The sequence below is a fragment of the Pseudophryne corroboree genome, unplaced genomic scaffold (genome assembly GCF_028390025.1).
Source record: "Pseudophryne corroboree isolate aPseCor3 unplaced genomic scaffold, aPseCor3.hap2 scaffold_876, whole genome shotgun sequence".
In the NCBI taxonomy this organism is placed as follows: domain Eukaryota; kingdom Metazoa; phylum Chordata; class Amphibia; order Anura; family Myobatrachidae; genus Pseudophryne; species Pseudophryne corroboree.
The window spans coordinates 117,703-143,647 of record NW_026970455.1 but is presented as its reverse complement, the minus strand read 5'-3'; the positions used below and the strand labels follow the sequence as shown (position 1 = coordinate 143,647).

Genomic DNA, 25,945 nt, shown 5'->3' with positions numbered 1-25,945 from the left:
ACCTCTCCTGCACTTCTTCCAAGTTCCTCCAGTCCGCCAATGAATCACTTAAACATCTCCCCATTTTTGCAAAGTCAGCATTTCTAAAATCCAACACCTTTGTTTTTTGTGTGACAGGAGTTGGATCCTGTCTGTATACTAAACCATACTGCTTGATGATCACTGGATCCCAGGTGCTCACCCACATATATATCAGATATCCTATCACCATTTGTAAGAATTAAATCTAATATTGAGTCTTTGCGAGTGGGCTCCCTCACCAATTGCTTGAGAGATGCTTCCTGTAAGGAATGTAGAAATTTGCCACTTGTAGCTGAACTTGCAAAAGACCCCTCCCAATTTACATTAGGTAAATTAAAGTCTCCCATGATTATTACTTCTCCCTTTAAAGCCATTTTAGCGATGTCCAACAATAGGTTTCTGTCCAAATCCTGCCCCTGGCCTGGTGGTCTATAGATCACCCCAATGCGAATAATGTCCTTCTCCCCAGTTTCTGTGGTGACCCAAAGGGCCTCAGTTTTATCTTCAATATTTTGTATTAATGTAGCATTTATACTTTTTTTTCACACCATTGATACCCCTCCTCCTATTCTTCCCATTCTATCCTTCCTAAATAAATTGTATCCTGGTATAGCTATGTCCCAGTCATGATTCTCATTGCACCATGACTCTGTAATTGCCACAAAATCCAGGTTATCCCTTGTCATTATCACAATTAGCTCTGGAATTTTGTCTCCCAAGCTCCTAGCATTTGCACACATAGCTTTAAGAATTGTCTCTGTGCATCTGTGATTAGTAGCCATGTCCAGACATTACAAAATGAATGACAAGTTTAAAGTTGAAATTACTTGTTTGGTGATGTTGCTCAGTGTTTGTTTTCTCTGCCCTCTACACCACGACTACACCTCACTAAATGTAAAGATATAGTACACCTGACCACAATGGCCAAATGATCAAAGGAGGTAAACACCAGAGAGCATGCAATAATAAACTATGTTTCAATGTGCAACTTCCCCACACATGCAATGCCAATTACAAGCAATTCATTACATCAAGAAACATAAATGAGTTTCCATAAGAGAGAGCTGTAGTGAGCAGTTTGGGGATGTCTTTTCATAGTGTAAAAAGACAGATAACATTGGTACAGGTGAGAATTCAGATGGTTTTGGTAGGCTATAGACATAAATTTGAGTAGTTGCGGATGAAGTGGAAAGGTCTTGCAGCGTTCCTATCACAGATTAAAGTTATAAGTATGGGTTACTCAGGCTGGAGTAGTTTGATGTGTAGAGAGGAATTGGACTCACATTTGTTTGTAAGCTGTCCTTCAGTGGTCCAGATTGTGGATTGATTGTTGTCCCTCTGTTTACCTTCGGTTTAACGTCGGCGTAACGTCGAAATTATGTTTAAATTTATAGTTATCCTTTGAATAATGTCCTTCGTATTAATGGCCACAAGCCTATGCCCCAAGCCTTCCTGATGCTCTTTAAGTAATGGACCAAGCATATGAATACACCGATTACACCCAACTCCAATGATCCCTCCCCCAGCAATGGCTAGTAATAAAACAGTATAAAGAAAACAAACTAACAAACCAACCAACCGAGATTTATCAGAGTCATGCCCTCATGCCTATACTCAGGAGATAACATTCCAATTTATCAATAGCAACCCATCATGTGCATAAGCAATCTAATATAAAAGCAGATGCCGCCCGTATGCCTATAGCAATGCTATCATTCTTATCACCCAATGTGCTGACTAGTATGTCAGTGCAATCAGTAGTGATAATCTGCAGCTCTCATTTTCAATAAACCTACACAAGTATATATTCACCAGCAGTTATTTGAGTGCAATGTTCTGCAGGAGGATAGTAGATGGAATTACCAGCAGTGTGTGTGTCAGTGTGACCAGTACGGAGCTTCTCTCTGTGTGTGTCAGTGTCACTTGTGCTGTACTTCTGTGTGTGTGTCACTGTGACCTGTGCATTACTTCTCTGTGTGTGTCAGTGTCACTTGTGCTGTACTTCTGTGTGTGTGTCACTGTGACCTGTGTATTACTTCTCTGTGTGTGTCAGTGTCACTTGTGCGGTACTTCTGTGTGTGTGTCAGTGTGACCTGTGTAGTACTTCTCTGTGTGTGTCAGTGTGATCTGTGTATTACTTCTCTGTGTGTCAGTGTGATCAGTGCTGCGCTTCTTTGTGTTAATAATAGGAGAATAAGTATAGTTCCGCTGTATTGTTAGCCCCAGACATCACCAGCAGGGGGCAGTGCCACAGCCAGGGGACGAGGTCGCACCAGCCAAAGCGTTAACACCTGGCCCATCTAGGAGTGGCACTGCAGTGTCAGACAGGAGGGCACCTAAAAAAACTAGGCCCCAAACAGCACATGATGCAAAGAAAAAAAGAGGTTCAAGATGGAATTGTCCTTGGAACCTCCCACCCACCCTTATGTTGTATAAACAGGACATGCACACTTTAACAAACCCATCGTTTCAGCATCAGGTGGTCCCCCTGGAAAAAGCTCGCCAAGTTCTCGGAATCATAGCTAGCTACAGCCATACCACCTCCATATTTGATGACTTTTCACATTATGGCCAATATTTACTAAAAATCCTAGTTTGTCCGATTTGTGTTTTTTTTTATAAGTCCCAATCCGGGAATTCACTAAGCACAAAACTCTGCAGTGTCTGGGCTATTCGTAATGGTTTGATTGGCAAAGTTCCGAAATACGAATGAATAGACCATCGGTCAAACGCGGCTGTTATTTCATACAATACGGGAATTCACCATTCGTATTTGGGTGTTAGTCTCAGGGGGCTCAAGTGCGGGTCTATTTTTTTGCGAATCGTTAAAAAAAGCAGCAAAAAAATAGACCTGCTTTTTCCAGTCGAGTTTGGATAACCATGCACGGATCAGTGAGATCTGTGCATGGTTATCTATGAGAAAGGGTCTGTTTACTGTAAAAACTTGGAAAAAAATTTGCGTGGGGTCCCCCCTCCTAAGCATAATCAGCCTCTGGCTCTTTGAGCCGGTCCTGGTTGAAAAAATATGGGGGAATAAATGACAGGGGTTCCCCCGTATTTCATCAACCAGCACCAGGCTCTGCGCCAGGTCCTGGTGCCAAAAATATGGGGGACAAAAAGCGTAGGGGTCCCCCGTATTTTTGGAACCAGCACCGGGCTCCACTAGTCAGAGAGATTATGCCACAGCCGGGGGACACTTTTATGTTGGTCCCTGCGGCCCTGGCATTAAATCACTAACTAGTCATCCCTGGCCGGGGTACCCTGGAGGAGTGGGGACCCCTTAAATCAAGGGGTCCCCCCCTCCAGCCACCCAAGGGCCAGGGGTGAAGCCCGAGGCTGTCCCCCCTATCCAAGGGCGGAGGATGGGGGGCTGATAGCCTTGTGAAAAAAATAGAATATTGTTTTTTGTAGCAGTACTACAAGTCCCAGCAAGCCTCCCCCGCAAGCTGGTACTTGGAGAACAACAAGTACCAGTATGCAGGGGGAAAACGGGTTCGCTGGTACCTGTAGTACTAATACAAAAAAAATACCCAACAAAAAACAGGACACACACAGTGACAGTAAAACTTTATTACATACATGCACACCTCCATACATACATACTTACCTATGTTCACACGAGGCTCGGTCCACTTCTCCATGTAGACTCCACGGGGTACCTGAGAAAAAAATTATACTCACATAATCCAGGGTAGCTTCTGCCCTCTTTGTAATCCACGTACTTGGCAAAAAAAAACCCCGAAAAAGCCGAACCACGCACTGAAAGGGGTCCCATGTTTACACATGGGACCCCTTTCCCCGACTGGCGGGACCCCCCGTGACTCCTGTCAAAGAGGGTCCCTTCAGCCAATCAGGGAGTGCCACGTCGTGGCACTCTCCTGATTGGCTGTGCGCTCCTGTAGTGTGATTGAGGCTGCGCATTGAAGATACAATGTAGTGCATAGGCGCTCCATTGTATCCAATGGTGGGAACTTTGCGGTCAGCAGTTGACCGCGAGTAACCTCAACCGCTGACCGCAAAGAGCCCGAGGCTGGTTGTGTTTAGGAGGGGGGACCCCACGCAATTTTTTTCAGATTTTAAAACAATTTAAACACCTTTTTAAGGTACACAATGAAGCCCTGCACGGATCTCACAGATCCGGCCGGGATTCCTTGTGTTTTGTCAGGCAGTGTTTTACTCATCACTCCCGTAAAACACTGCCTAACATTACGAATCACATCGACATTGGAAAATACGAATTGTGAAAAGTCGGCAGCTTAGTGAATGACCGTATCAGGATTCAAAAAGTTGCAGTAAAATGCACCCGATACCATTCGAGATCAAACACCCTTAAAAACGGCAAAAACACAAATCTTTGTAAATAATATACCCTATGAGAAGAGAGAAGAGGAAGAGGACAGTGTCAGGAAGGTGATTAAACATTAGTCACACTCAACAAGGAACAACACACAGACTGTCACCTCCACTCCTATACTGGTGTGGAACAGAAAGATCTTCAATCAAACAAATGTATAATTACCACATTACTGGACAAACTGAGACACTAGGGGCCAAAGCCTCCGGATTTATACCCTTTCTCCATTTACAGGGATTACGATAATCTCAGATTTATTGCTGGGATGCAAATAAACTGGTTTATATATACCACAGGATCAAGACTGGATATTTTCCCCTCCACGGAGTCTGGAGACTTATTTTGTGAAAATCTCGTGGGTTTCTTTTTTTTTTTCATTTTTATTTACAGATTTTGTGGCAGATGCATTATTTTCATTTTCTGCAGCTCCCAGTTACACGCATGTGAACATACCTGTGTGTCTTGTATATTTCTCTTACGTCCTAGAGGATGCTGGGGACTCCGTAAGGACCATGGGGATAGTCGGGCTCCGCAGGAGACATGGGCACTATAAAGAACTTTAGAATGGGTGTGCACTGGCTCCTCCCCCTATGCCTCTCCTCCAGACCTCAGTTAGATCCTGTGCCCAGAGGAGACTGGATGCATTACAGGGAGCTCTACTGAGTTTCTCTGGAAAGACTTTTGTTAGGTTTTTTATTTTCAGGGAGCACTGCTGGCAACAGGCTCCCTGCATCGTGGGACTGAGGGGAGAGAAGCAGACCTACTTAACTGATAGGCTCTGCTTCTTAGGCTACTGGACACCATTAGCTCCAGAGGGAGTCGGAACGCAGGTCTCTCCTAGCTGTTCGTCCCGGAGCCGCGCCGCCGTCCTCCTCACAGAGCCGGAAGATAGAAGCCGGGTGAGTATGAGAAGATAAGAAGACTTCAGAGGCGGCAGAAGACTTTGGATCTTCATTGAGGTAACGCGCAGCGGTAACGCTGTGCGCCATTGCTCCCACACAACACACACACGGCAGGCACTGTAAGGGTGCAGGGCGCAGGGGGGGTGCCCTGGGCAGCAATTTAAACCTCTGGTCTGGCAAAATCAGTACATATATGGGCTCTGCACTGTATATTAGAGATCCCCCGCCTGTTTTTAAAAGAAATCAAGCGGGACCGAAGCCCGCCGCTGAGGGGGTGGAGCTTGATCTTCAGCACTCACCAGCGCCATTTTCTCCACAGCACACCGCTGAGAAGCTGACTCCCCGGACTCTCCCCTGCTGAACACGGTGACAGAGGGTTTGAAAGAAGGGGGGGCACATAATTTGGCGCAGTGTTATATATATATATATATGTCATAAAAGCTCTACCTGGGTAATTTTTGCCCTGGGTCATTGGCGCTGGGTGTGTGCTGGCATACTCTCTCTCTGTCTCTCCAAAGGGCCTTGTGGGGAAACTGTCTCCAGATAGAGAATTCCCTGAGTGTGTGGGGTGTCGGTACGCGTGTGTCGGCATGTCTGAAGCGGAAGGCTCTTCTAGGGAGGAGGTGGAGCAAATGAGTGTGGTGTCTCCGTCGGCAACGCCGACACCTGACTGGTTGGATATGTGGAATATTTTAAATGCAAATGTGAATTTATTGCACAAAAGGTTGGACAAAGCTGAGTCCAGGGAATGTACAGGGAGTCTAGCCCTGCCTTTCACTATGTCGCAGGGACCTTCTGGGTCTCAAATGCGCCCACTATCCCAAGTAGTAGACACTGATACCGACACGGATTCTGACTCCAGTGTCGACTACGATGATGCAAAGTTGCAGCCAAAATTGGCTAAAAGTATTCATTATATGATTATTGCAATAAAAGATGTGTTGCATATCACGGATGAACCCTCTGTCCCTGACACGAGGGTGCGCATGTATAAGGAGAATAAACCTGAGGTAACCTTTCCCCCCTCACATGAGCTGAACGAATTATTTGTAAAGGTTTGGGAATCTCCAGACAAAAAACTGCAGATTCCCAAAAGGATTCTTATGGCGTATCCTTTCCCGACTAAGGACAGGATATGGTGGGAGTCCTCCCCGAGGGTGGACAAAGCGTTGACACACTTATCCAAAAAGGTAGCGCTGCCATCTCAAGATACGGCTACCCTCAAGGATCCTGCGGATCGCAGGCAGGAGACTACCTTGAAGTCTATTTACACACATACTGGTACCTTTCTCAGACCGGCGATAGCGTCGGCTTGGGTTTGTAGCGCTGTAGCAGCGTGGACAGATACCTTATCTGCTGATATAGATACGCTGGATAAGGAAACCATTTTATTGACCCTGGGTCATATTAAAGATGCTGTCCTATATATGAGAGATGCTCAGAGAGACGTTGGCCTACTGGGTTCCAGAGCCAACGCTATGGCGATTTCGGCTAGACGAGCCCTATGGACCCGACAATGGACGGGAGATGCCGACTCGAAGAGGCATATGGAGGTTTTACCTGACAAGGGTGAGCAATTGTTTGGGGAAGGTCTCACCGACCTAGTTTCCACAGCTACGGCAGGTAAATCAACTTTTTTGCCTTATGTTTCCTCACAGCCTAAGAAAACGCCACATTATCAGATGCAGTCCTTTCGGTCGCATAAACCCAAGAGAGTGCGGGGGTCTTCCTTTCTTGCCAAAGGTAAGGGCAAGGGGAAAAAGCTGCCAACCACAGCTAGTTCCCAGGAGCAGAAGTTCTCCCCGGCCTCTACTAAATCCACCGCATGACGCTGGGGCTCCGCTGAGGGAGTCAGCCACGTCTGGGTTCACTCACAGGTGGATCCCTGGGCAATAGAAATTGTTTCCCAGGGTTACAAGCTGGAATTCGAAAAGGTGCCTTCTCGCCGGTTTTTCAAATCGGCCCTACCAGCTTCTCCCCCAGAGAGGGAGATAGTTTTAAATGCAATTCAAAAATTGTGTCTTCAACAAGTGGTGGTCAAAGTCCCCCTGCTGCAGCAGGGGATGGGGTATTACTGAACCTTGTTTGTAGTCCCGAAACTGGACGGTTCGGTCAGGCCCATTTTGAATTTGAAATCCTTAAACCTATACTTAAAAAGGTTCAAGTTCAAGATGGAGTCGCTCAGAGCGGTCATCGCCAGCCTGGAAGGGGGGGATTATATGGTGTCCCTGGACATAAAGGATGCATACCTTCATGTCCCCAAATATCCGCCTCATCAGGCGTTCCTGAGGTTTGCTGTACAGGATTGTCATTACCAATTTCAGACGTTGCCGTTTGGGCTTTCCACAGCCTCGAGGATTTTCACCAAGGTAATGGCGGAAATGTTGGTGCTCCTGCGCAAGCAGGGTGTCACAATTATCCCGTACTTGGACGATCTCCTAATAAAAGCGAGATCGAGAGAACAGTTGCTGAACAGCGTATCACTCTCCCTGAGGGTGTTGCAACAGCACGGCTGGATTCTCAATATCCCGAAGTCACAGTTGGTTCCAATGACTCGTTTGCCTTTCTTAGGCATGATTCTGGATATAGACCAGAAAAGGGTTTATCTTCCGATGGAAAAGGCCCAAGAACTCATGTATTTGGTCAGGGACCTGTTGAAGCCAAAAAGGGTGTTGGTGCATCACTGCACTCGAGTTCTGGGAAAGATGGTGGCGTCTTACGAGGCCATTCCATTCGGCAGGTTCCATGCGAGAACTTTTCAATGGGACCTTCTGGACAAGTGGTCCGGGTCACATCTACAGATTCATCAGATGACCACCCTGTCCCCCAGGGCCAGGGTATCTCCCCTGTGGTGGCTGCAGAGTGCTCACCTTCTGGAGGGTCGCAGGTTCAGCATTCAGGACTGGGTTCTGGTAACCACGGACGCGAGCCTCCGAGGTTGGGGAGCAGTCACGCAGGGAAGAAACTTCCAGGGTCTCTGGTCAAGCCAGGAGGCTTGTCTTCACATCAACATACTGGAGTTGAGGGCCATATACAACGCCCTTTGGAAAGCGGAGAATTTGCTTTGCGACTTACCGGTTCTGATCCAGTCAGACAACATCACTGCAGTGGCGCATGTAAACCGCCAAGGCAGAACAAACAGCAGAGTGGCAATGGCAGAAGCCACCAGGATTCTTCGCTGGGCGGAAAATCATGTAAGCGCTCTGACAGCAGTCTTCATTCCGGGAGTGGACAACTGGGAAGCAGACTTCCTCAGCAGACACGATCTACATCCAGGAGAGTGGGGACTTCATCAGGAAGTCTTCGCAGAGATTGCAAGTCAGTGGGGACTGCCTCAGATAGACATGATGGCGTCACGCCTTAACAAGAAACTACCGAAGTATTGCGCCAGGTCAAGGGACCCTCAGGCAGTGGCAGTGGACGCCCTGGTGACACCATGGGTGTTTCAGTCGGTCTATGTGTTCCCTCCTCTTCCGCTCATCTCAAAGATATTGAGAATCATAACACGAAGAGGAGTACAGACAATTCTCATTGTTCCAGATTGGCCGCGAAGGGCCTGGTATCCGGATCTGCAGGAAATGCTCACAGAAGATCCGTGGCCTCTTCCTCTCAAAGAGGACCTGTTACAACAGGGGCCCTGTCTGTTCCAAGACTTACCGCGGCTTCGTTTGACGGCATGGCGGTTAAACGCCGAATCCTAACGGAAAAGGGCATTCCGGATGAGGTAATTCCTACTCTGATAAAGGCTAGGAAGGACGTGACAGCGAAACATTATTACCGTATATGTATCTTGGTGTGAGCCCAGGAATGCTCCTCCGGAAGAATTCCATCTGGGCCGTTTCCTTCACTTCCTACAGACGGGAGTGAATTTGGGCCTAAAATTAGGCTCCATTAAGGTTCAGATTTCGGCCCTATCCATTTTCTTTCAGAAGGAATTAGCTTCTCTCCCAGAAGTCCAGACTTTTGTGAAGGGAGTGCTGCATATCCAGCCTCCGTTTGTGCCTCCAGTGGCACCCTGGGACCTTAACGTGGTGTTGAGGTTCCTTAAGTCTCACTGGTTTGAACCACTTAAAACGGTGGAATTAAAATATCTCACTTGGAAAGTGGTCATGTTGTTGGCCTTGGCATCGGCAAGGCGAGTGTCGGAGTTGGCGGCTTTATCTCACAAAAGCCCCTATCTGATTTTCCATGTGGATAGAGCGGAGTTGCGGACTCATCCTCAATTTTTGGCCAAAGTGGTTTCTTCGTTTCATATGAACCAACCTATTGTGGTGCCTGTGGCTACACGGGACTTGGAGGATTCCGAGTCCCTTGATGTGGTCAGGGCATTGAAAATGTGTGTGGCCAGAACGGCTCGGGTTAGGAAAACAGAGGTACTGTTTGTCCTGTATGCAGCCGACAAAGTTGGCGCTCCTGCTTCGAAGCAGACTATTGCTCGCTGGATCTGCAGAACAATTCAGCAGGCTCATTCTACGGCTGGCTTGCCGTTACCAAATTCTGTAAAGGATCATTCCACAAGGAAGGTGGGCTCTTCTTGGGCGGCTGCCCGAGGTGTCTCGGCATTACAGCTGTGCCGAGCTGCTACTTGGTCGGGTTCAAACACCTTTGCGAAGTTCTACAAGTTTGATAACCTGGCTGATGAGGACCTCATGTTTGCTCAATCGGTGCTGCAGAGTCATCCGCACTCTCCCGCCCGTTTTGGAACTTTGGTATAATCCCCATGGTCCTTACGGAGTCCCCAGCATCCTCTAGGACGTAAGAGAAAATAAGATTTTAAACCTACAGGTAAATCTTTTTCTCCTAGTCCGTAGAGGATGCTGAGCGCCCGTCCCAGTGCGGACTTCATCTGCAAGACTTGTATATAGTTTTTGCTTACTTAAGGGTTATGTTACAGTTTTGATCAGTCTCGGGCTCATGCTGTTTTGTTTCATGCTGTTAACTGTTTCGTATATTCCATGTTATACGGTGTGAATGGTGTGGCTGGTATGAATCTTGCCCTTAGATTAACAAAAATCCTTTCCTCGTACTGTCCGTCTCCTCTGGGCACAGTTTCTCTAACTGAGGTCTGGAGGAGGGGCATAGAGGGAGGAGTCAGTGTACACCCATATCTAAAGTTCTTTTTAGTGCCCATGTCTCCTGCGGAGCCCGACTATCCCCATGGTCCTTACGGAGTCCCCAGCATCCTCTATGGACTAGGAGAAAAAGATTTACCGGTAGGTTTAAAATCTTATTTTTTTCCATATTCAGTTTTTAAATAAAGCAGCCCCCTTAGATGTTTTAGCAGCCCCTCCTGAGCCCCCACAGCAGCCCCGGATGGGGCAAGTTGAGTTCAAGTGGGTTCGATAAAGTACTACGCACGACTGTGCAGTATTATTTTTTGTTATTCAGTCCCTGCCCTAGTGTAGCTTACCACTCTACAGTCGAAAATCATTTCATACTGTAAGTAGGACTGTGGGAGGAAGCAATGAAGTAATTCTCACAGAGAAATAATTCCACACTGAAGAGGTGGCTTTTTTGGTATTTTGCCCAGGCATGACAATGGGCTTTTTATCCCATGGACAACAATTGTCTCCACTAGTGCCTTCTTCAAACAAATCATATCACCATCAGAATCCTCATCATCAACTTCCTCCTCAGCACCAGCTACACCAATATCCTCCTCATCCTTCTACAGTGACATTGTTAGGCGCCGGGGTCCGCTCGTCGCTGCGGCCCGGCGCCTAGCAACCAGGGACGCCGTGCGCGTACAGCCGCCGGCTCCCTGGCAACGCTAGACGCCGGGCGCACGGAGCCGCACGGACCCTAGCAACGGGGACGCCACTTACGGACTGCATTCCCCGTTGCTGGGTTCAATTTAAATAATGAGATGTCTGTTTTCCTGGCCATGCAGCTTGGCAGCTGTATGGCATTTAATCCAATCAGCCTCCAAACAGCTGATTGGAGGACTCCCTGTTAAATACACTTCCTGGGCTTCTCACAGACGCCGGTAATAGCTTCCTGAATGCTGAATCTGTTTGCTGAAAGTGTTTCCAGTCCTGCTGTATCCGGTCGTTCCTGTTCTCAGTTGTCCTGTACTCGGAAGTCGTCATCTGTTCCTGGAGTCCTGACTGAGCACCTTTGAACATCCAGTGGTGTTCGTGAGTCACGGCGTAGCCGTGTGTTGCGGCTTGGGCCGCTTAATTATTTATCATTTATTATTTGTGTTCCGGAGCTTTTGCGGAGGATTCCGCTCCCACAGATCCACTCTGGTATCCAGCGGTGCTGGGTAGGAGTACGGACTAGTGGATTTTGGTTGTCCTTTTCCCTGGCGGGTTACCGCACATACCTCAGGTTTAGTCAGTTAGCTTGTAGCCCCTGGCCTGGTTGTTTAGTCAGAGGGCCCCTTGTTATCACCCTGTCTCGGATTTCCCTTTGTCTCCCATTAAGACCTGAGGGGGCATCGGAGTTGGGCAGACATAATCCGCCCTTCAAACGCGGCTGCCATGGGCTCAAGCAACCATAGTCTCGCAGGGGATTTCTGACCACACGGGCGAGACAACGGAGTTAGGGCGCCAGGGGCTACTTTCTATTCCCGCTCCCTTCCCCAGCATTCCGTTCCAGTGCTCCGGTCCTTGCAATAGGACCACCTCAGACCAGAGTGCTGGAATCATAACAGACATCCTCAATCTCAATATCAGCAACTGGACTGGCGGTGCTCCTCCCAGCTTTTACAGAGGGATTGCAAATAGTGGTAGGAGCCTCCTCCTCCCATACAGTGTAAGGCCTAGACATCGCAACCGCAGACAGTGCCAGTACCCCTGTATTTTCACAACACCCCTGTAAATTTACAGCATACAAGACAAGGACAGTGTACATTTATTTTCACTGTACCCTTGTAATTTACAGCATACAGGACCAGTGTACTTTAAATTTATTAGCAGCACCCCTGTATTTTTACAGCATACAGGACCAGTGTACTTTTATTTTAACAGCAGCACCCCTGTATTTTTACAGTATACAGGACCAGTGTATTTTTAATTTAACAGCAACACCCCTGTATTTTTTTACAGCATACAGGATCAGTATACTTTTATTTTAACAACAGCACCTTTGTATTTTTACAGCATACAGGACCAGTGTACTTTTATTTTAACAGCAGCACCACTGTATTTTTACAGCATACAGGACCAGTGTACTTCTATTTCAACAACAGCTCCCCTGTATTTTTACAGCATACATGACCATTGTACTTTTATTTCAACAGCACCACCTCTGTATTTTTACAGCATACAAGACAGGGACAGTGTACATTTATTTTCACTGCACACCTGAATTTGTACAGCCAGCACCCCTGTATTTTCACAGCATACATGAGGACAGTGTCCCTGCCTCCTGTTCAACACAGTGACAGCCAGGACAGCAACACCCATGTACAGCTGCAGCACATGAAACACCAGGGACAGCCAGGACAGCACCCCTAACAGCACAGATACACCACAGTGGCCGCAGCAGCACCCCTACAGAGCACACACTGACCCCACCCGACGCCACCACCCACAGAGAGACAGAGATCTGTCTCCCTCACTCTCCAAGTCCGGAGTGAAAATGGCGGCGATGCGTGGCTCCTTATATGGAATCCAAAACCCCGTGAGAATCTGACAGCGGGATGATGACATTTTGCCTTGTTCTGGTTTCTGAGTCTGACTGGAAGTCCCGAGCCTGACTTGGATTCTGGCTCGGAGCGGGATGATAGGGGGGTTCGGTTCTCTGAGAAACGAACCCGCTCATCTGTAATTTGTAGTAGATTTACCCCTCTGAGCCCGGCTGTTCATGAGGAACACATGTGAGAGAAGACATGTAAGGGGAACACACATGCGGAGGTAAGGCCGCTGGCTGAGCTTCGGCTGCTCCTAGAGACAGCCATGTCAACTTACCTGTCTGCATTACGATTGGAGTGCTACTCACCCAAGTTCCAGTGAGGTGCGGTTGGGTGAAGCGGGTGGGGCAGAGCCTTTCCTGTCATACTAACGTTTGTGCCAGAGGTTTGACTGTATAAAGTATATGAAAAATACAAAGAATATTTTTGAAATATCTTATTTGCATTATTCTAATAATTTTTATAGCCAAAACTCTGGAGTAAAAAGTCTTTGGCAGGTGAGACTGTCCTCCCCTCCCCCCCCCCCCCCCCACACACACACACACCCACCTACCTAATCCGCACATCTCTAATCAACACTCACCAAATTTCCAGGAGTTTCTACTGCTGCACCTGTGTATAATGCCCACATGTATATATCGCTGCACCTGTGTATAATGCCCACATGTATATACTGCTGCACCTGTGTATAATGCCCACATGTATATACCGCTGCACCTGTGTATAATGCCCACATGTATATACTGCTGCACCTGTGTATAATGCCTACATGTATGTACCGCTGCACCTGTGTATAATGCCCACATGTATATACTGCTGCATCTGTGTATAATGCACACATGTACATACCGCTGCACCTGTGTATAATGCCCACATGTATTAACCGCTGCACCTGTGTATAATGCCCAGATGTATGTTTTGGCTCATATATTGCATGTAAATCTGGCTCTGGTGCTAGCCAGTGGCTCCTGAGCTATTTAGCTCACCACACGTCCCTGCACCCAACACCCTGAGGTAAGACTGTGTCAGAGGGGTCCTATAGGAGACAGGTCAGCTTACCTGTCTGCATTATGGTTGGATGCAGCACTACAGTAGAGCGCTCCTCATCCAATCCCCTGAGCCTGACATAGGTCTGACCGTGTTACAGGGGAAGTAAGGAAATTATTATTATTATTATTATTATTTATGTCGTTGTTGGCAGTAGAAGTAATTTGTCATTAATTATCCACAGTTGTTGTATTAGCATTATTTAAGATATAGAATTATTATTATTAGTATTGATATTATTATAATCATTAATACACTTTTATATTATTCCCCCAGCTCTGCTACGAACTGAAACTGAAAGAGAAGAAAAGGTAAAATGTGGAATACTTGTCAAATTAATGTTGTGCAAAAGGATAGGAATACGAGATTTATGAGAGGGAGAGAGGCGTCTGTGGGAACAGCCGGCCGGATGTATGCCGACACCTCCTGCTGATTAGTTATAATAATAATAAGTATATACCATGGAGACGGTGGGAGAGAGGTGTCTGTGGGAACAGCCGGCCGGGTGCCGTCACCTCCCGCTGATTAGTTATAATAATAATAAGTATATACCATGGAGAAGGAGGGAGAGAGGCGTCTGTGGGAACAGCCGGCCGGGTGCCGTCACCTCCCGCTGATTAGTGATAATAAGTATATACCATGGAGAAGGAGGGAGAGAGGCGTCTGTGGGAACAGCCGGCCGGGTGCCGTCACCTCCCGCTGATTAGTGATAATAAGTATATACCATGGAGACGGAGGGAGAGAGGCGTCTGTGGGAACAGCCGGCCGGGTGCCGTCACCTCCCGCTGATTAGTGATAATAAGTATATACCATGGAGAAGGAGGGAGAGAGGCGTCTGTGGGGAACAGCTGGCCGGATGTATGCCGTCACCTCCCGCTGATTAGTGATAATAATAAGTATATACCATGGAGACGGAGGGAGAGAGGCGTCTGTGGGGAACAGCCACCCGGGTGCCGTCACCTCCCGCTGATTAGTGATAATAATAAGTATATACCATGGAGAACGAGGGAGAGAGGCGTCTGTGGGGAACAGCCGGCCGGGTGCCGTCACCTCCTGCTGATTAGTGATAATAATAAGTATATACCATGGAGACGGAGGGAGAGAGGCGTCTGTGGGGAACAGCCACCCGGGTGCCGTCACCTCCTGCTGATTAGTGATAATAATAAGTATATACCATGGAGACGGAGGGAGAGAGGCGTCTGTGGGGAACAGCCACCCGGGTGCCGTCACCTCCTGCTGATTAGTGATAATAATAAGTATATACCATGGAGACGGAGGGAGAGAGGCGTCTGTGGGGAACAGCCGGCCGGGTGCCGTCACCTCCTGCTGATTAGTGATAATAATAAGTATATACCATGGAGACGGAGGGAGAGAGGCGTCTGTGGGGAACAGCCGGCCGGGTGCCGTCACCTCCTGCTGATTAGTGATAATAATAAGTATATACCATGGAGACGGAGGGAGAGAGGCGTCTGTGGGGAACAGCCGGCCGGGTGCCGTCACCTCCTGCTGATTAGTGATAATAATAAGTATATACCATGGAGATGGAGGGAGAAAGGCGTCTGTGGGGAACAGCCACCTGGGTGCCGTCACCTCCTGCTGATTAGTGATAATAATAAGTATATACCATGGAGAAGGAGGGAGAGAGGCGTCTGTGGGGAACAGCCGGCCGGGTGCCGTCACCTCCCGCTGATTAGTGATAATAAGTATATACCATGGAGACGGAGGGAGAGAGGCGTCTGTGGGGAACAGCCGGCCGGGTGCCGTCACCTCCTGCTGATTAGTGATAATAATAAGTATATACCATGGAGATGGAGGGAGAGAGGCGTCTGTGGGGAACAGCCACCTGGGTGCCGTCACCTCCTGCTGATTAGTGATAATAATAAGTATATACCATGGAGAAGGAGGGAGAGAGGCGTCTGTGGGGAACAGCTGGCCGGATGTATGCCGTCACCTCCCGCTGATTAGTAATAATAATAAGTATATACCATGGAGACGGAGGGAGAGAGGCGTCTGTGGGAACAGCCGGCCGGGTGCCGTCACCTCCCGCTGATTAGTGATAATAAGTATATACCATGGAGAACGAGGGAGAGAGGCGTCTGTGGGGAACAGCTGGCCGGGTGCCGTCACCTCCTGCTGATTAGTGATAATAATAAGTATATACCATGGAGACGGAGGGAGAGAGGCGTCTGTGGGGAACAGCCGGCCGGGTGCCGTCACCTCCTGCTGATTAGTAAAAATAAGTATATACCATCGAGAAGGAGGGAGAGAGGCGTCTGTGGGGAACAGCCGGCCGGGTGCCGTCACCTCCTGCTGATTAGTGATAATAATAAGTATATACCATGGAGACGGAGGGAGAGAGGCGTCTGTGGGAACAGCCGCCCGGGTGCCGTCACCTCTCGCTGATTAGTGATAATAAGTATATACCATGGAGAAAGAGGGAGAGAGGCGTCTGTGGGGAACAGCCGCCCGGGTGCCGTCACCTCCCGCTGATTAGTGATAATAAGTATATACCATGGAGACGGAGGGAGAGAGGCGTCTGTGGGAACTGCCGCCCGGGTGCCGTCACCTCTCGCTGATTAGTGATAATAAGTATATACCACGGAGAAAGAGGGAGAGAGGCGTCTGTGGGGAACAGCCGGCTGGGTGCCGTCACCTCCTGCTGATTAGTGATAATAATAAGTATATACCATGGAGACGGAGGGAGAGAGGCGTCTGTGGGGAACAGCCACCCGGGTGCCGTCACCTCCCGCTGATTAGTGATAATAATAAGTATATACCATGGACACGGAGGGAGAGAGGCGTCTGTGGGGAACAGCCGGCCGGGAGCCGTCACCTCCTGCTGATTAGTAAAAATAAGTATATAACATCGAGAAGGAGGGAGAGAGGCGTCTGTGGGGAACAGCCGCCCGGGTGCCATCACCTCCCGTTGATTAGTGATAATAATAAGTATATACCATGGAGAAGGAGGGAGAGAGGCGTCTGTGGGGAACAGCCACCAGGGTGCCATCACCTCCCGCTGATTAGTGATAATAATAAGTATATACCATGGAGACGGAGGGAGAGAGGCGTCTGTGGTGAGCAGCCGGCCGGGTGTCGTCACCTCCCGCTGATTAGTGATAATAATAAGTATATACCATGGAGACGGAGGGAGAGAGGCGTCTGTGGGGAACAGCCACCCGGGTGCCGTCACCTCCCGCTGATTAGTGATAATAAGTATATACCATGGAGACGGAGGGAGAGAGGCGTCTGTGGGAACAGCCACCCGGGTGCCGTCACCTCCCGCTGATTAGTGATAATAATAAGTATATACCATGGAGACGGAGGGAGAGAGGCGTCTGTGGGGAACAGCCACCTGGGTGCCATCACCTCCCACTGATTAGTGATAATAAGTATATACCATGGAGAAGGAGGGAGAGAGGCGTCTGTGGGGAACAGCCACCCGGGTGCCGTCACCTCCCACTGATTAGTGATAATAAGTATATACCATGGAGACGGAGGGAGAGAGGCGTCTGTGGGAACAGCCGCCCGGGTGCCGTCACCTCCCGCTGATTAGTGATAATAATAAGTATATACCATGGAGACGGAGGGAGAGAGGCGTCTGTGGGGAACAGCCACCCGGGTACCGTCACCTCCCGCTGATTAGTGATAATAATAAGTATATACCATGGAGACGGAGGGAGAGAGGCGTCTGTGGGGAACAGCCGCCCGGGTGCCGTCACCTCCTGCTGATTAGTGATAATAAGTATATACCATCGAGAAGGAGGGAGAGAGGCGTCTGTGGGAACACCCGCCCGGGTGCCGTCACCTTCCGCTGATTAGTGATAATAATAAGTATATACCATGGAGACGGAGGGAGAGAGGCGTCTGTGGGGAACAGCCGGCCGGGTGCCGTCACCTCCTGCTGATTAGTGATAATAAGTATATACCATGGAGACGGAGGGAGAGAGGCGTCTGTGGGGAACAGCCGGCCGGGTGCCGTCACCTCCTGCTGATTAGTGATAATAAGTATATACCATGGAGACGGAGGGAGAGAGGCGTCTGTGGGGAACAGCCACCCGGGTGCCGTCACCTCCCGCTAATTAGTGATAATAAGTATATACTATGGAGACGGGGGGAGAGAGGCGTCTGTGGGGAACAGCCACCCGGGTGCCGTCACCTCCCGCTAATTAGTGATAATAAGTATATACCATGGAGAAGGAGGGAGAGAGGCGTCTGTGGGGAACAGCCGGCCGGATGTATGCCGTCACCTCCCGCTGTTAGTGATAATAAGTATATACCATGGAGACGGAGGGAGAGAGGCGTCTGTGGGGAACAGCCGGCCGGGTGCCGTCACCTCCCGCTGATTAGTGATAATAAGTATATACCATGGAGAAAGAGGGAGAGAGGCGTCTGTGGGGAACAGCTGGCCAGGTGCCGTCACCTCCTGCTGATTAGTGATAATAAGTATATACCATGGAGACGGAGGGAGAGAGGCGTCTGTGGGAACAGCCGCCCGGGTGCCGTCACCTCCCGCTGATTAGTGATAATAATAAGTATATACCATGGAGACGGAGGGAGAGAGGCGTCTGTGGGGAACAGCCACCCGGGTGCCGTCACCTTCCACTGATTAGTGATAATAATAAGTATATACCATGGAGACGGAGGGAGAGAGGCGTCTGTGGGGAACAGCCACCCGGGTGCCGTCACCTCCCGCTGATTAGTGATAATAAGTAAATACCATGGAGATGGAGGGAGAGAGGCGTCTGTGGGGAACAGCCGGCCGGGTGCCGTCACCTCCTGCTGATTAATGATAGAAATAATAAGTATATACCATGGAGACGGAGGGAGAGAGGCGTCTGTGGGGAACAGCCGCCCGGGTGCCGTCACCTCCTGCTGATTAGTGATAATAAGTATATACCATGGAGATGGAGGGAGAGAGGCGTCTGTGGGGAACAGCCACCCGGGTGCCGTCACCTCCCGCTGATTAGTGATAATAATAAGTATATACCATGGAGAAGGAGGGAGAGAGGCGTCTGTGGGGAACAGCCGGCCGGGTGCCGTCACCTCCTGCTAATTAGTGATAATAATAAGTATATACCATGGAGACGGAGGGAGAGAGGCGTCTGTGGGAACAGCCGCCCGGGTGCCGTCACCTCCCGCTGATTAGTGATAATAAGTATATACCATGGAGACGGAGGGAGAGAGGCGTCTGTGGGAACACCCGCCCGGGTGCCGTCACCTCCTGCTGATTAGTAAAAATAAGTATATACCATCGAGAAGGAGGGAGAGAGGTGTCTGTGGGGAACAGCCATCCGGGTGCCGTCACCTCCTGCTGATTAGTGATAATAATAAGTATATACCATGGAGACGGAGGGAGAGAGGCGTCTGTGGGGAACAGCCATCCGGGTGCCGTCACCTTCCACTGATTAGTGATAATAATAAGTATATACCATGGAGACGGAGGGAGAGAGGCGTCTGTGGGGAACAGCCGGCCGGGTGCCGTCACCTCCTGCTGATTAGTGATAATAAGTATATACCATGGAGACGGAGGGAGAGAGGCATCTGTGGGGAACAGCCACCCGGGTACCGTCACCTCCCGCTGTTTAGTGATAATAATAAGTATATACTATGGAGACGGAGGGAGAGAGGCGTCTGTGGGGAACAGCCGCCCAGGTGCTGTCACCTCCCGCTGATTAGTGATAATAATAAGTATAAACCATGGAGACGGAGGGAGAGAGGCATCTGTGGGGAACAGCCACCCGGGTACCGTCACCTCCCGCTGTTTAGTGATAATAATAAGTATATACTATGGAGACGGAGGGAGAGAGGCGTCTGTGGGGAACAGCCGCCCAGGTGCCGTCACCTCCCGCTGATTAGTGATAATAAGTATATACCATGGAGACGGAGGGAGAGAGGCGTCTGTGGGGAACAGCCGGCCGGGTGCCGTCACCTCCCGTTGATTAGTGATAATAAGTATATACCATGGAGACGGTGGGAGAGAGGCGTCTGTGGGAAACAGCTGGCCGGGTGCCGTCACCGCCCACTTAGTAGTGATAAAAATAAGGTGGGGCGGGTTGACTAGGGTTAGGCTGAGAGGAGGGAAGGTAAAGGTCAGACTGCAGGAAGGGAGAGTTAGGGTTAGACTGAGGGAAGAGGTGGTTAGGGTTAGGCTGCGGGACAGGAGGGTAACGGTTAGGCTGCGAGAATGGAGGGTTAGGATTAGGCTGCTTGGAGTGGTGGTTAGGGTTAGGCTGTGGGAAGGGTTGGATGAGGGTTAGGCAACGGGAAGAGTGGCTAGGGTTAGGCTGTGGGACGGGAGGGTTAGGCTGCGGGAAGGGAGGGTTCAGGTTAGGCTGCGGGAAGGGAGGGATAGGGTTAGGCTGTGGGAAGGGAGGTTTAGGGTTAGGCTGCGAGAAGGGAGGGTTAGGGTTAGGCTGCAGGAAGGGAGGGTTAGGCTGCAGGAAGGGAGGGTTAGGGTTAGGCTGTGGTATGGAAGGGTTATGGTTAGGCTGCGGAAAGGGAGGGTTACGGTTAGGCTGCGAGTATGGGAGGTTACAGTTAGGCTGCGGGAAGGGAGGGTTATGGTTAGGCTGCGGGAAGTGAGGGTTAGGGTTAGGCTGCGGGAAGGGTGGGTTAGGGTTAGGCTGTGGGAAGGGAAGGTTAGGGTTAGGCTGCAGGAAGGGAGGTTACAGTTAGGCTGCGGGAAGGGAAGGTTACGGTTAGGCTGTGGAAAGGGAGGGTTGCGGTTAGGCTGCGAGTATGGGAGGTTACAGTTAGGCTGCTGGAAGGGAGGGTTAGGGTTAGGCTGCGGGAAGGGAGGGTTAGGCTGCAGGAAGGGAGGGTTAGGGTTAGGCTGCGGGAAGGGAGGGTTACGGTTAGGCTGCGGGAAGGGAGGGTTACGGTTAGGCTGAGGGAAGGGAGGGTTAGGCTGCAGGAAGGGAGGGTTAGGGTTAGGCTGCGGGAAGGGAGGGTTACGGTTAGGCTGCGGGAAGGGAGGGTTAGGGTTAGGCTGTGGAAAGGGAGGGTTGCAGTTAGGCTGCGAGTATGGGAGGTTACAGTTAGGCTGCTGGAAGGGAGGGTTAGGGTTAGGCTGCGGGAAGTGAGGGTTAGGGTTAGGCTGCGGGAAGGGTGGTTTAGGGTTAGGCTGTGGAAAGGGAGGGTTGCAGTTAGGCTGCAAGTATGGGAGGTTACAGTTAGGCTGCTGGAAGGGAGGGTTAGGGTTAGGCTGCGGGAAGTGAGGGTTAGGGTTAGGCTGCGGGAAGGGTGGTTTAGGGTTAGGCTATGGAAAGGGAGGGTTGCAGTTAGGCTGCAAGTATGGGAGGTTACAGTTAGGCTGCTGGAAGGGAGGGTTAGGGTTAGGCTGCGGGAAGTGAGGGTTAGGGTTAGGCTGCTGGAAGGGAGGGTTAGGGTTAGGCTGCGGGAAGTGAAGGTTAGGCTGCGGGAAGGGAGGGTTAGGGTTAGGCTGCGAGGATGGGAGGTTACAGTTAGGATGTGGAAAAAGAGGGTTGCGGTTAGGCTGTGAGTTTGGGAGGTTACAGTTAGGCTGCGGGAAGGGAAGGTTAGGGTTAGTCTGTGGAAAGGGAGGGTTGCAGTTAGGCTGCGAGTATGGGAGGTTACAGTTAGGCTGCTGGAAGGGAGGGTTAGGGTTAGGCTGCGGGAAGGGAGGGTTAGGGTTAGGCTGCAGGAAGGGTGGGTTAGGGTTAGGCTGTGGAAAGGGAGGGTTGCAGTTAGGCTGCGAGTATGGGAGGTTACAGTTAGGCTGCTGGAAGGGAGGGTTAGGGTTAGGCTGTGGGAAGGGAGGTTTAGGGTTAGGCTGCGAGAAGGAAGGGTTAGGGTTAGGCTGCAGGAAGGGAGGGTTAGGCTGCAGGAAGGGAGGGTTAGGGTTAGGCTGTGGGAAGGGAGGGTTAGGGTTAGGCTGTGGTATGGAAGGGTTATGGTTAGGCTGCGGAAAGGGAGGGTTACGGTTAGGCTGCGAGGATGGAAGGTTACAGTTAGGCTGTGGGCAGTGGGAAGGGAGGGTTAGGCTGTGGGAAGGGAGGGTTAGGCTGTGGGAAGGGAGGGTTGCGGTTAGGCTGCAAGTATGGGAGGTTACAGTTAGGCTGCGGGAAGGGAGGGTTACGGTTAGGCTGCGGGAAGTGAGGGTTAGGGTTAGGATGCGGGAAGGGTGGGTTAGGGTTAGGCTGTGGGAAGGGAAGGTTACAGTTAGGCTGCTGGAAGGGAAGGTTAGGGTTAGGCTGTGGAAAGGGAGGGTTGCGGTTAGGCTGCGAGTATGGGAGGTTACAGTTAGGCTGCTGGAAGGGAGGGTTAGGGTTAAGCTGCGGGAAGGGAGGGTTAGGGTTAGGCTGCGGGAAGGGTGGTTTAGGGTTAGGCTGTGGAAAGGGAGGGTTGCAGTTAGGCTGCAAGTATGGGAGGTTACAGTTAGGCTGCTGGAAGGGAGGGTTAGGGTTAGGCTGCGGGAAGTGAGGGTTAGGGTTAGGCTGCGGGAAGGGTGGTTTAGGGTTAGGCTGTGGAAAGGGAGGGTTGCAGTTAGGCTGCAAGTATGGGAGGTTACAGTTAGGCTGCTGGAAGGGAGGGTTACGGTTAGGCTGCTGGAAGTGAGGGTTAGGGTTAGGCTGCTGGAAGGGAGGGTTAGGGTTAGGCTGCGGGAAGTGAAGGTTAGGCTGCGGGAAGGGAGGGTTAGGGTTAGGCTGCGAGGATGGGAGGTTACAGTTAGGATGTGGAAAAAGAGGGTTGCGGTTAGGCTGTGAGTTTGGGAGGTTACAGTTAGGCTGCGGGAAGGGAAGGTTAGGGTTAGTCTGTGGAAAGGGAGGGTTGCAGTTAGGCTGCGAGTATGGGAGGTTACAGTTAGGCTGCTGGAAGGGAGGGTTAGGGTTAGGCTGCGGGAAGGGAGGGTTAGGGTTAGGCTGCAGGAAGGGTGGGTTAGGGTTAGGCTGTGGAAAGGGAGGGTTGCAGTTAGGCTGCGAGTATGGGAGGTTACAGTTAGGCTGCTGGAAGGGAGGGTTAGGGTTAGGCTGTGGGAAGGGAGGTTTAGGGTTAGGCTGCGAGAAGGAAGGGTTAGGGTTAGGCTGCAGGAAGGGAGGGTTAGGCTGCAGGAAGGGAGGGTTAGGGTTAGGCTGTGGGAAGGGAGGGTTAGGGTTAGGCTGTGGTATGGAAGGGTTATGGTTAGGCTGCGGAAAGGGAGGGTTACGGTTAGGCTGCGAGGATGGAAGGTTACAGTTAGGCTGTGGGCAGTGGGAAGGGAGGGTTAGGCTGTGGGAAGGGAGGGTTAGGCTGTGGGAAGGGAGGGTTGCGGTTAGGCTGCAAGTATGGGAGGTTACAGTTAGGCTGCGGGAAGGGAGGGTTACGGTTAGGCTGCGGGAAGTGAGGGTTAGGGTTAGGATGCGGGAAGGGTGGGTTAGGGTTAGGCTGTGGGAAGGGAAGGTTAGGGTTAGGCTGCAGGAAGGGAGGTTACAGTTAGGCTGCTGGAAGGGAAGGTTAGGGTTAGGCTGCAGGAAGGGAGGTTACAGTTAGGCTGCTGGAAGGGAAGGTTAGGGTTAGGCTGTGGAAAGGGAGGGTTGCGGTTAGGCTGCGAGTATGGGAGGTTACAGTTAGGCTGCTGGAAGGGAGGGTTACGGTTAGGCTGCGGGAAGGGAGGGTTAGGCTGCAGGAAGGGAGGGTTAGGGTTAGGCTGCGGGAAGGGAGGGTTACGGTTAGGCTGCGGGAAGGGAGGGTTACGGTTAGGCTGAGGGAAGGGAGGGTTAGGCTGCAGGAAGGGAGGGTTAGGGTTAGGCTGTGGGAAGGGAGGGTAACGGTTAGGCTGCGGGAAGGGAGGGTTAGGGTTAGGCTGTGGAAAGGGAGGGTTGCAGTGAGGCTGCGAGTATGGGATGTTACAGTTACGCTGCTGGAAGGGAGGGTTAGGGTTAGGCTGCGGGAAGTGAGGGTTAGGGTTAGGCTGCGGGAAGGGTGGTTTAGGGTTAGGCTGTGGAAAGGGAAGGTTGCAGTTAGGCTGCGAGTATGGGAGTTTACAGTTAGGCTGCTGGAAGGGAGGGTTAGGGTTAGGCTGCGGGAAGTGAGGGTTAGGGTTAGGCTGCTGGAAGGGAGGGTTAGGGTTAGGCTGCGGGAAGTGAAGGTTAGGCTGCAGGAAGGGAGGGTTAGGGTTAGGCTGCGAGGATGGGAGGTTATAGTTAGGATGTGGAAAAGGAGGGTTGCGGTTAGGCTGTGAGTTTGGGAGGTTACAGTTAGGCTGCGGGAAGGGAAGGTTAGGGTTAGGCTGTGGAAAGGGACGGTTGCAGTTAGGCTGCGAGTATGGGAGGTTACAGTTAGGCTGCTGGAAGGGAGGGTTAGGCTGCAGGAAGGGAGGGTTAGGGTTAGGCTGCGGGAAGGGAGGGTTAGGGTTAGGCTGTGGAAAGGGACGGTTGCAGTTAGGCTGCGAGTATGGGAGGTTACAGTTAGGCTGCTGGAAGGGAGGGTTAGGGTTAAGCTGCGGGAAGGGAGGGTTAGGGTTAGGCTGCGGGAAGGGTGGGTTAGGGTTAGGCTGTGGAAAGGGAGGGTTGCAGTTAGGCTGCGAGGATGGGAGGTTACAGTTAGGATATGGAAAAGGAGGGTTGCGGTTAGGCTGTGAGTTTGGGAGGTTACAGTTAGGCTGCGGGAAGGGAAGGTTAGGGTTAGGCTGTGGAAAGGGAGGGTTGCAGTTAGGCTGCGAGTATGGGAGGTTACAGTTAGGCTGCGGGAAGGGAAGGTTAGGGTTAGGCTGTGGAAAGGGAGGGTTGCAGTTAGGCTGCGAGTATTGGAGGTTACAGTGAGGCTGCTGGAAGGGAGGGTTAGGGTTAGGCTGCGGGAAGGGAGGGTTAGGGTTAGGCTGCGGGAAGGGTGGGTTAGGGTTAGGCTGTGGAAATGGAGGGTTGCAGTTAGGCTGCGAGTATGGGAGGTTACAGTTAGGCTGCTGGAACGGAGGGTTAGGGTTAGGCTGCGGGAAGAGAGGGTTAGGGTTAGGCTGCGGGAAGGGAGGGTTAGGGTTAGGCTGCGGGAAGGGAAGGTTAGGGTTAGGCTGCGGGAAGGGTGGGTTAGGGTTAGGCTGTGGAAAGGGAGGGTTGCAGTTAGGCTGCGAGTATGGGAGGTTACAGTTAGGCTGCTGGAAGGGAGGGTTAGGGTTAGGCTGCGGGAAGTGAGGGTTAGGGTTAGGGTTAGGCTGCGAGGATGGGAGGTTACAGTTAGGCTGCGGGAAGGGAAGGTTAGGGTTAGGCTGTGGAAAGGGAGGGTTGCAGTTAGGCTGCGAGTATGGGAGTTTACAGTTAGGCTGCGGGAAGGGAAGGTAAGGGTTAGGTTGTGGAAAGGGAGGGTTGCAGTTAGGCTGCGAGTATTGGAGGTTACAGTGAGGCTGCTGGAAGGGAGGGTTAGGGTTAGGCTGCGGGAAGGGAGGGTTAGGGTTAGGCTGCGGGAAGGGTGGGTTAGGGTTAGGCTGTGGAAATAGAGGGTTGCAGTTAGGCTGCGAGTATGGGAGGTTACAGTTAGGCTGCGGGAAGGGAAGGTTAGGGTTAGGCTGTGGAAAGGGAGGGTTAGGGTTAGGCTGCGGGAAGTGAGGGTTAGGGTTAGGCTGCGGGAAGGGAGGGTTAGGGTTAGGCTGCGGAAAGGGAGGGTTAGGGTTAGGCTGCGGGAAGGGTGGGTTAGGGTTAGGCTGTGGAAAGGGAGGTTTGCAGTTAGGCTGCGAGTATGGGAGGTTACAGTTAGGCTGCTGGAAGGGAGGGTTAGGGTTAGGCTGCTGGACGGGAAGGTTAGGGTTAGGCTGCGGGAAGTGAGGGTTAGGGTTAGGCTGCGAGGATGGGAGGTTACAGTTAGGCTGTGGGAAGGGAGGGTTAGGGTTAGGCTGCGGAAAGATAGGGTTAGGGTTAGGCTGCTGGAAGGGAGGGTTAGGGTTAGGCTGCGGGGAGTGAGGGTTAGGCTGCTGGAAGGGAGGGTTAGGGTTAGGCTGTGGGGAGTGAGGGTTAGGCTGCTGGAAGGGAGGGTTAGGGTTAGGCTGCTGGAAGGGAG

At 50.9% G+C, this 25,945-nt stretch overlaps 1 protein-coding gene across 1 annotated transcript in view; it reads left to right on the top strand.

Moving 5' to 3' along the window:
- Positions 1 to 25,945, top strand: part of LOC135043692 (matrix metalloproteinase-21-like) — a 96,453-nt gene that overhangs the window by 2,004 nt on the left and 68,504 nt on the right. The window contains exon 2 of the mRNA XM_063955147.1: positions 14,237 to 14,271. The gene's annotated coding sequence lies outside the window, so the exon portion shown is untranslated. The remainder of the gene's footprint in view (positions 1 to 14,236; positions 14,272 to 25,945) is intronic.